Source organism: Dicentrarchus labrax, unplaced genomic scaffold (genome assembly GCF_905237075.1).
Source record: "Dicentrarchus labrax unplaced genomic scaffold, dlabrax2021, whole genome shotgun sequence".
In the NCBI taxonomy this organism is placed as follows: Eukaryota; Metazoa; Chordata; class Actinopteri; family Moronidae; genus Dicentrarchus; species Dicentrarchus labrax.
The window spans coordinates 19,669,481-19,681,528 of NW_026136706.1; the positions used below are offsets into that span (position 1 = coordinate 19,669,481).

At 37.1% G+C, this 12,048-nt stretch overlaps 1 long non-coding RNA gene across 1 annotated transcript; it reads right to left on the reverse strand.

Annotated features, from left to right (window-relative positions):
* Positions 1 to 635: 635 nt before the first annotated feature.
* LOC127365553 (uncharacterized) lies at positions 636 to 10,824 on the reverse strand. Its single transcript, XR_007885228.1, has 2 exons — positions 8,884 to 10,824; positions 636 to 837 (listed from the first exon to the last, which is right to left on the reverse strand). It is a non-coding gene; the product is annotated as an uncharacterized LOC127365553 (long non-coding RNA).
* Between the last annotated feature and the right edge of the window lie 1,224 nt (positions 10,825 to 12,048).

Genomic DNA, 12,048 nt, shown 5'->3' on the forward strand with positions numbered 1-12,048 from the left:
ATTACCCACATGTACCATTGCACAAAAGCATCATCTTTTAAAAGCCTCTGTGTTGCGTGCTCTTCCGTGTGGAAAAGGCGTCGTCATTAATAGGATTTGCTTTCTTATGTTAATACTATGCTCAAGCAATCATAATAAAACGTTTTTTGGGTTTTTTTTTTTTTTTTAGAAAATCTAAGATGCAGTATTTTATTACTAATGATATAGGATCTGACTCATCTTTCTATTTTAAAAAGGCATAATGTATGTAGTTCTGTGTGATGGACGTTAATGACTACAGCTGATATTTGCAAGGTATGCAAAGGTAGAAAACACAGGTGCCACAATGGTGTCCATAGTCAGACACACCTGACAGTGGCAAGAGGGTAGGCAGACAGTGAGAACCAGTGAATGCAGTGCTCAGGAGTATTTTTTAAAAATGGTGTGTCGCAGCCTGACCCTTTTAAAGCATGTATGACGACATTTATGCCTAAACATAACAAAGCTAACTTAAAATTAAAATTTACACTTCATCAAGAAAACTCTAATTTTACATTTAGTAGCAATTTTACATTTTCTATAAAAATACACAGCCCTTGTAAAAATGTGTTGCATTATTATTAAAAAAAAATAATGTTACTTGATAACAAAGGCTGTTAAATTCATGCAAGACACTTTAATTTGGAGTTGCTTTGCACAAGGTAACAAAAAGTTACCTAATTATAGACATTTGATACATCGGACACAAGTTTGCTGTGGTTAATTTACAACTTCACATCAGGGGTGTATAGCTGTCAGATCTGTGGGGCATGACAAAATCTCCTTGTATTAGTCCTGGGTTAATAGGGTCAGCATCCCCTGCCAAAAAGAGGACATCATATTGGAAGCAGGAACTAATATGCACGCAACATAAAATTAAACAACGATTTTGAAAAATCCATTTATAGTTTGTTACATAAAAAGTGCTACACATGAGGATTTTTTATAGCTTTGTAAATTAAATTACCTGTTTTATATGGTAAGACAAAGACTTAAATGGGTAGAAAGTTACAAGTGGAAATGGAGGTTTGTCATCATTTCAAACATTTGAAGAATTAATTAATAAATTAATAAAAAGAGAAAAGGATCAATTGATTAATCAATAATAAAAATAACTGTTTGTTGAGACCTTAATTGTAAGCTACAATTACAAATTAGGCAGTTGAGTTTCTTGTTGATAACAGCTGATAACCCCCTCCCCCTTCTGACACTTTACATGCATGCTATGTAGCAGACTGTGTATATACACAATGCAAAGTGGGAAAACATTGGAAACACTCTGTACACTAACTTAGACTCACACACGGAAAATTTGCCCAGTCATTTCCTTATCTTATGCCATGTAGAGGCAGAGACAGTATGGAATGACAGTAATTACACTGAAGTACTGAAGTCATGAAACAACTATTTTACCTCGTCCATCCTTAAATTAATTATTTAACAAAATTCACAAAGGCACTAACCAGGTAAGCTGTATATTTTCCTTTTAAGCTGATAATTTCTTTACAAGTCCAGGTGGAATTGTTCACATCAATGACTCTAACCTCTCCCCATTTTTCTCCCTCTCCTTGAAGGAAGCATGCCCAGACATGTCACCTTCACTGCTCAGCCTTTTTAACCCATTCCTATGACATTTGCTCCCCATACAATAGCCTCAAAGAGTCACCTGACCCCGAGGTTGAAGGTCAAGTAACCTCCTACACCCCATCGGGTACAGGGACGTGGACATGACAACTCATCACCTCCCTAGAAGTGGTCTGGGATGGCCTTTTCTGGTCTGGGTTACATCGTCCTCAGCCTGTATAAGCACAAACTAAAGGGAGATTTACAATGACAATAACATTTATCCACACAAAAAGATCTATGCAAATTAAAGTTTCTCGCTGTGTTCATAAAGCTTCCCATCTGCAGCCATTGGGACATGGAAGGAAACTCCTCAAGTTTAAATATCTACAGACACAACAGCCTAGTTTGAATGTTTTAAATCTATTTAAAAACATTACTGGTTAATACTAGTTTCAGAATACATTTAGCCATCAATCCAGAATACAATGTATGTAGGAGTAGGCGCAAGGTTTCTATTCACTTTGGCATGCAAGCAACACATATCCCTACACACTCACAAATCCATCAGTTGAAAAATTTAAGCCAGATAAACACCAGGTAACAGGCTAGCCAAATCTTGGCTATTTTGCTGTTGGCAAGACAAAATAGACAGTATAAATATACTATGTTACTATAGGTGTGATAAAATGGTTCATCAGCTACTGGGGCAGCATGTACACAGCATGAGATCTGTACAGTAGTAAAATGGCAACAAATACAAAATCAATTCATCCACAATAACAGAGCAACCAATTATGATGACACATCAACAACAGAAAAAATATAGTATCACCTTTAACCAAAAATACATTCAGAGGGTGTCTAAGTCTAAAAGTAACCCAGGAGGTGGTGAATAGTTTTATTGTTCATTGCAGACCAGGGATGCTACCTATAAAGACCGGCTCTGTTCCATACAAACACCAGCACTGTAATGTATGTGTTAATCCTAGAAAAACCTGTTACATTTGCTCACCCAGCAAAACATGTCCAGCATAGCACAAGCAGAGTGACTGGGATTCCCTGGGAGCTACAGCCATGTCTTGTCAAATGAATTACAGAAAACTCCAGAAACATGTGGAAACACATACCTGGGATCGACAAGAGAATAGACCTATTTCACAGGACAAAACTAGCAGATATGTGAAAGTGACCTGAGTCATTCTTGTACTACTCCACAGGTATACAACCACTCCTTCGATTTACTGACAGGTGTGAGTGTGACAGACAGTGTGTACCACTTCACACTTCAGGTACACAGTGTCTACACTAATTAATACAATTATTGGAAGCACTGGATTGGAAATTAAGTTTGATTTTAATAAATAATACCTAAAAAGTATGACATAACCAGTTTCTAAAATTGGTTTGGTGAAAGTACAACAATAATCTAACATGTAAAGTAATGTGTAATATGACTTATTGTACTGTTTGGGATTAGTGAGAGCCCATCTCACAACAAGACAGTGCGTGTCTTCAAGGCTTAACAATAAAGACATTTTTAGCCACATTATATGGTTCCCCTATAACCAACAGCAGTGTCTGTCATCTAGACACACCAGTGTCGACAATGTGACTGGTAAGATATTTAATCTGAATACACAATTGCTGTACCTGCCACTGCTGTATAAACAATGCATTTCAACTCGGTATTACGCTTTACTCAATAAAGTCATTTCTGATCTCTTCACTTATTTACTACCTCATTTGAACTATGTCAAGCTTCCACCTACTGCCCAGAAAAAGCCAGAGCAGCAATAAACAGGATGCAGACAAAGCTGTACACTGTGATGCAATTTCAAAAGTACGACTTGAGGACTTAATTTACACTTGACCAATAGTATTTAACTATTTATAAAAAAGCATGACTACAACCGCCAAAGTTTTGTTTTGATAACTACCACAACATTTAACATGACTACCACAACTCTTAATTACAGTGGAATCACTACTTACAGAACCAACAGTGAGAATGAAACGAGTATCCTAGGAAGTGTGTATGTTCTATGTACATGCACACATAAGCAAGAGGAGCAAAAGAGGAAGCAAAGCTAAAGTGTGAGAGTTGAATGGCACACCCATACAACAATTACACAAACACACAGACTATACTTACTGCTATACTCAAATGCCCAGGTTGAATTCAGATTCACATTACTCTGGTTCAGTGTAAAAAATGTGTTAAACACACATCACAACCAATTTTTTTCCTACAAAAAATTTAGAGGCTTTCCAAGGACTTTAAGTTTTGTTGTTACACTGTTCACCGAGTTCACATGCCACAAAATTAAAAATTAAAAAATAAATCAAAGTGTTTTATAGCTCTTATGCATGTTAGGGCTCAAATCTAAATTAATTATATGTCATTACAGGCAATAATAATCTTTGATGATTTCCCCACATTCCTTGCTAGGTCTGACCTACCTACTTACAACTGTATAGGCAGTTACAATCACACACCAGCAGATCAACATTAGTTACAGCAGTAAGTCCAAAGTTATACATGCTGATATTCCTGCTGAAAATATACCAAATTAGTTATTTGAAGCAAACTTTTAAAAATGGACCAAACACAACGTTTGGTTGAGCACAATGTGTGAAAATATCTGATACTCTGCAACCAAGCACACTGCCTTACTGGAGGGAAGTGGGTGAAGAGTTACCTGCTTACCAAATTAGGGCTACTAACACAGAATACACAAATCAGCCACCAATATTTTAGCATGATTATAAATCTTTCCAATCTAACTGCTTACAATACTGAGGGCTAATCTAGCACCCTCAGGTGAAAAAAAGGCTTGTGCAGCAGAAATGAAAACACAATGTGTGTAGTCAGAGGAGGCATACTCTTGCTATGTCAGATCTTATTGCCGGTGCTGTTGCAGGTTATCATATTACTACCTTAAATTTAATTATCAAGCAGAGAATTCACCAGCACTGTAACAGCTGACATATTCTTTCTAAACATGAGTACTTCTGTCACTACACAAAACAACATTAAAAAAGGGAGTCTGCAGCTACATGGGGGCTCAAAAGATCTGACTTTTAGAAACCAACCTTTTGGAAATTTACTTTTTTTAAAGTTACTTTTTTAAAGGCTGCTAATTTGAAACCTAAATACATCCATGTTTAAAACAGAAGATCTAACTCCAGCAGGCCACAAAATTCCACTAAACTTTTTCAACTTACCAGATTGGCTGAAATTGTGGTGAAGTATACACAAACCATAAAAGCAGTTAAGCTCATAACTGACAATTATTTTAAAAATGTTAATGCCAACGGTTTTTGTAAAACATTTTCACACTTTTAGTGAAACAGGTGCAAATCCCTTTGCACTACTGTGTTGCAGCACCTACTGTATGCAAAAATCAAAGCTAATGCAAAACATATGCTCATAAGAAGCATGCAAGGATCTGGCACCCTCATATGCTGCCAGTGTTATCAGCCTTAACTTCATGTATAAATACATCATGCAAAATACATAGACACTCATTTTTGCAAAAGAGCACATCTGAACTTAAAGTTTACCTATACTGTTCACTATTTAAATTATTCCAGATTTAAATTATGTTTGCAAGAGAAATGACTGATGCACATAAAATAATCTGACAGCTTCTATTTAATGCTGCTGAGGCACAGAACTGAAACCAAGGCCAGCTTCTGGAAAATAACCAACAAGATCCGTGAAAACCTGTTCCCATCACTGCAAATTTGAATACTATAAAGTTTGTGCTGAGTGGTGCAGAAAGAAGGAAGAGAAGGGTGGGGGTCCTCTGCAGCCTGGCTACAACACATGTAAGCAAGTACAAGAAGAGAGGCACAGTTTCACCAGGAAATGGGGCTGGGAGCCCATTTTGCCAGAGGGGTCTGAGAAGACAGAATGATGAGTCACAGAATGTCATGCTAACAGTCGGAAACAGCACAACGGTGCTCTACAGAGTGAAAAGGCAAATACCACAGAACGGAGGGGAGACATAGACTTGAAGCATTTTAAGTAGATTAACTGTAGGCTCAACAGGAATAGAAACTGTTAAAATACAACAGTACTTATTTGACAACTGCATACATTGTCAGTGTCAACCTCATCAGAAGAATATGAGCAAAATATTAACACCCATTTCACCTGTGTGAGTACATTAGATACACACTGTAAAACTAAGTAGCCAGTGAGTAAGTTTATATATTACTAAGATTCTTGATAATAAAATTTCTCTTTGACAAAGTGCTACCTCCTCCTTTCTAAAGATTAGACCTTACACATTCAAATCTGTAATTTTTATGAAACAAAGATATCAACAAGTACACACATTGCAGCTGATATTGTAAAACTGATAACGAAAGATTGCAACAACTAAACAACTAAATTGGATGAAATTGGATTTTAATAATCACTAATGCTGCCTCAACTGAAATGTTAAGCACCATCTCCAACATGTGTATTTTAGCCTTTTACATCTTAACAAAATGCACTAACACTGTCATAACATTTTCAATTAGATTTCTTTTATATTTACACTTTAACAGCCAAGCACTCTAATATATTTTTGTATCCATTTACAGTACTAAAGATAGGATGTCAAAATTCTCTATCACACAAGGATAGACCAACTTTTAGCACAAAATAAGCAGGCAGGTGTACTTAGTTTGTCAGTATTTTTGAGTATAAATACACACATATCCAAAATGTTGTGAATCCACCCTGTGAAAACAATTAGATATTGAACACTGAATAATTACATTTTCCATGCACTACTTTTACACTCAGTCTCTCTGGTGTATCGGGTGGTATGAAAAATAATACTTCAAAACACTTCCCAACTTGATGTAGTGACCTAAATTGTTTTTTTCCCCTTACACTGTAGATCAATTTATCAACTAGCAGCTTTTTAAAAAAAAAATATCTAAATAATCAATAAATAGGTGGGGATTTTTTTTTTTTTTAAATTTACAACATGTGCCTGTGTAATATAGGAGCATTACAATTAACACAGCTACACAAATAAGAGTAAAATGTAAACTTGGGTTAATAGAAGTTACCTATCCAATTTAAACACACCAGGTGGTGTACAATAAATATCAATAAATGTATTTATTCCCCAAGCAGATAATCACACGCCTGTCTCACTTTTTAATTTATCATACTATTTATTGTGTTTCGTACACCCACAAATTTAAGTTTTCTGTCAGTCAGAAGCATCAGATCTTATAGTACAGTCATTTCCTCCTCCTCGGTCTGCTATGTGGTTGTGACAGGTCTTTCCCTCGTATCATGTTGCCTAATTTCAACTAAAATGCCCTCAAAAATAAACTGAGAAAATGTTACTATGAGGTGGGTGGTTTCAGTATGAAAATGCTGCCCCATTCCTAACAATCTGCCATTTCAGTGAAGAAAACTATGCCTCAGACAATGGTATTTAGTTACATTTTTACCCAGGTCATGCATATCTAATCTAAGAGAAAGCACAACTCTTAACCTTACTGCAGCAGAATGTGTATGACAAAATAAAAATCCTGCAAAAATGCTATTAGTACAACACAATGTCATTTATCACTGATCAGGAGGGGGAGGGGGGGGGCATTACAAGGTTTTTTTTTTTTTTTTTTTTTTAGAAATTTAAAACATGATACTTGATAATGTGGACACCCATTTGTTTAAATAAATGCAACCCTGTAGAAGATGGGAAGGTCTCACATTATGTAACACATTAAACCGATCTCTACTTAGAAGGAAGTAGAAGGGGCGGGTTTAGATGCACAATTATATGGAGTCTCTCTTTCCCCTTTCTCATGCTTTATTAGTCAAGTAGTCATGTTCATTATGAGAAGCATAAGGCAGCATAAAATACCACACATACAACCTCTCCAGTAATTAAGGACTAGGTCCGTTTTGTCACTCTTTACTAAACCGATTAGACCAAGCAGTTTTTTTTCCCCCTTCAATGTACTTGAATTTAATAAGGGTCCAGGGCACAGAGAAAGCAAGGCTAGTAAGGGCAAAAAAAAGAGGCAAAAATGAGACAGAAAGCAATGTCTGAAAATCCTGTATCGAACTACGATGAACCAAAAAAACCCTTAAAAATTACAGCGAGCAGCACAGAAACTACCAATACAATTGTTATTTGTAATAACTAACGCTAATTCAACTTTATTGCACAGTTAGTGGTCATGACAGCCATCCGTCTACCGTTTAACACAGCTATTAAAGTTGAACCATCACAAGTTGCGACCTAAGGTTGTTGTCACTTGGCTGAGAGATAAACTGATCACCTAGCGTTAATTTAAAAAGACATTTAAAACCATTAACAGGTACAATTATGAAGCGACTAAGTCAATTACTCGGTACTGGTCACCGGAGTTACGTTAATACAAGAGCAGCTCCGGTAACGTTGAGACTGCAAATGAACGTTAACAGCCAGGAAAATAAAACAAACTCCGTCATTATTATTATTATTACTATTATTATTAAGGGCATCACTGAGTGTAAGGTCAAACAGCGACATAATGACTTACCAGGTGTTTTCCCTCTAACGATCCCACCCCAAAAAATAAAATAAAAATAAAAAAAACTGCTTGCAATAACACGTATGTAATTTACCAGCTCGGAACAAAAAAAAAAAAGAAAAAAAAAAGAAAGAAAGAAAGAAAAAGTCTGCCTTCGTTAACAAGCTTGGTAAAATTAAGTTAACACAAAAGACAGTGTGTCTGTCCCGGTCTGTCGTATTGATTTTTCCCTCCGAACTGAAGCCAGTGTAACATTAGGTGCCGTGTGCATTTGTTGACACTACCGACTGTGCTTCTCCTCTGCTCGAGCCTGCTGCTTTGCACCTCCCGCTCAAAACGGTGCTCCAATGCCAAAAAAATAGTCCATTATAGTTCAACTTTGATTTATAACCGCTGAGTTAAGTCTCTCCTTCATACAAAATATTTTTCCATCTATTCCCCTTTTTTTTTCTCTCTCTCCCCCCACCCCCCACCCCCCTACATTATATCCCTCTCCTCTCCTCTCCTGGATAAAACGAACCGCTGTGTGAGCGCATTTTTTTTTCTACCGTTACAGCGCAGCGAACTCAGAAATCCCTCTATGTGTGTGCTAGCACGCTAAGCTAGCAGGCTAGCTGCTATGAGTAGTAGAAGCTGGCAAAGCTGGCCAAATGGCTAACGTCTCCCCGCCATGGTCTCTGCTCTTTTCCACGTATTCCTCTCCTCAAGTCCGCGTATATTGTCCGATTAAAATCAATTTAAATACTTTGTGGCTTCAATTACCTGTGTTTCCACTGGAAGTACGCGATGCCGCTCTCTAAAAGCGCAGTTTAATTTTCAGCGCTTGATTTTTCCCCCCGTCTCAGCGACAGCTTTCTACATTCGCAGCATCCTCTCTCCGCAGCTGCTGAAGCAATCGCTGTATACTCGAAAATGGCGCCTAAAGATTCACTTCTCATTCAAATTCGATAGAGCCTCCCATTCTCCCTATTGGCTGACTGCGGAGTGGACTCCGCGCAGCTGATTGGACGCTGAAAATGCACTCGAATGATCTTGCAGCCCACGCAGCGTTCAAGAGAGAGGGAAGTTTTTAACTCTTTAGGTCCCTCAACGACTTTTACAGCAATCAGCAAAGCTAGAAAAAAAAAAAAAAAAAAACCCTGTACGTTCAAACTTGTTCAAACCAGGACTTTTTATATGAAATGAACGGTCCTCAGTAACGACTGTGCAGCATTAATAACACCAAAATGTGACATAATATGCCACAAAAACTCTACACAACAGGAGACTGGGAGAAGGAAAAGTGCAATAAAGTCCACACTCACATTAATAGACACACTATGGTCATATACAGAAATAAAGATTGTATACATTTTATAAATAGTATAGTTGCATCAGATTCCTTGACTTCATTTTATACCAAACATTGTGTTTTGTATCACAGATGAAAGCTCTCTACAACCTGTACCTGTAAGCATGATAAAGGTCCACGGTACCACCTGAACTGAGCCAACTTCAGAAGATCAGTCCTTAGTGATCCACAGAAAAACTGCATTTGGTCTTGTGGTTAAAATACACAGTTCTTCTTCTGTCTGCTACTGCACTTTAACACTGATTATTCCTAATCAGGAACATCCTATCAGTTGCGAAAAGTAACTAAGTACTCTACTTATGTGTAATATTGAGGTACTTCAGGTACTTAATACTTGAGTATTTTCATTTTCTCCTACTTTATACTTCTACTCCAAAACATTTCAGAGGCATGTATGGTACTTTTTACACCACAGCATTTATCTGATGGCTTTCAGATTAACAATTTACATTAAAAAAGCCTATTATAACCTTATAAAATACAGTGATAAACACAAAACCATGTTTTTGGCTTGTGACCTCTTGCAGAAGAAGAAGCAGTGTCTATTTGGGGCCCCTTTCAGATGTGTATGAGTCATTTGCAGGTCCACCAAAGAGACATTTCCCCTCAAAACATCTCATATGGTTTCATTTGAAAAACTCCTTGAGGTTCAAAGAGGTCAAATGATCCATTTAAATCATCCCCTTGTTTTTTCTTCTTTCCTTTACCATTAATCATCTCATGCCCATTGCCCAATCAGATTTATCATGCAACTGTACGGAGGGGCCTGCCCCCAGGTTGGGAACCCCTGGACTAAAAACTACAGAACAGTACATGAAGTAGTTCAAACACGCTCCATCTCGACCACAACAGTGAAAATCTACTTACACACTGAGCATCAGTATTAACAATCTAATATTGGAAAATAAAAAATATACCGGGGCCAGTTTTCTGTAAGACCAGTACTTTTACTTTTGATGCTTTAGGTACATTTTTCTGATCATACTTCTGTATTTTTACTTAAGTATAGGGCTATCGGCCCTCCGATATTATCGGACAATATTCACTAAAAAATGTAATATCGGGAGCATTACCGAGCCTGCATGAACGCAGCATGGGACGCTTACCGGCGCGCGCTAGATGACGTATAACAACAACAACTACACGCTAGACTGGTTGGTTGCTAACCGTGGCTAACAAGCAAACAATTTAAAGCTGAATGATTTTAATATTAACACAAAATAAGTGCAATGCACCTTAAATATTTTACCCTACTATGAGCTGTTCCTTAACCAAACTAACAATTGGCTTAGAATTTACATTAGCACTCCTTCAGGTGGATAATACAATTAAACACATTAACCAAAGCTAGCGATTAGCTAGTGATTAGCGTTAGCGCTCTTTTCAGTATTAATACAATGAAAGTTGAAGTTGTTCTCTTATTTCGCACAGACAGTGTTTACATTTGGAAAGCCAAGTTGCATTTATGTATGCATCCAGTAGGGCATCACAATAAAATTAGGCATAATGTGTTCATTCCACAATAGGAGATATGTTATGTTGTAACAGTTCTGGTGTAAAAAGCCTGCATATATCGGTATCGGGGGAAATCGGTATCGGAAATTGAGAGTTGGACAATATCGGAATATCGGATATCGGCAGAAAAGCCAATATCGAGCATCCCTACTTAAGTATGATTTTGAATCTAGGGCCTCTACTTGTAATGGAGTATTCTGACATTGTTGCATCCTATATGAAAATATCACTAAAGACCTTTTACATGCCTTTTGTCAGAGCGCTTAATCACCTCTTAGTTACACCTTTTGATCTGTGGACATAAACACACTATTTCCAGTTTTCCTACAAACATAATAATCCTTGTTACAGCATATCCTATATATAAGGAGACTATTTCACATATTGGAACATGTAAAAGCATTGTTTTATGGGCTTATGAAGAATGCTGAATAAGCTGCAATATTTTTATTATCATCCTTCATATGAGCGGCATCAACGTCTATGCACAATGCGTTCCTTATTTAGAGAACGGGTATTTATCCGCAGTTAGCACAATAGCGCTTGTCTTGGAGTGACAGCCCTATCAAAAACAATCAAAAGATTATAAAACACATTATTGCTGCCATAAATGACAGGAGCATAACATCTGGTATATGCCTATTATTAGGTCAAGAAGTAAAGGAATCTATGAGATTACTCCGAAGGCCAAGGAGATGCAAACCAAATCATGAAGGATGTCAGGGAACAAAAAGCAATAAAAGCCTTTGAGTCAGTGAGGTAAAGGGGCTGCTAAAATATAGAGGCTCACTCAGCAGTTATGCTCTCCTTCCACGCTCTTCTCCATCATAATGTGGGGTTGAGTTAAAGACACTTTTTTCCCACAGTTCGAAGGAGGACATTGCTTTCTTATCTTAAATTGCTGTGACATAATTGCCCTCTCTAATTTTAATGAAGTTTCTTTTTCAGTTTCCCTCTTTTTTAAACTTTTGACTGATTTGTTTTCAACACCTTTCAGAGAGTCTCAAATATCTAGTTTAAAGGAAACAAATTCCATAAGTAAATTATATGGCATAACCACT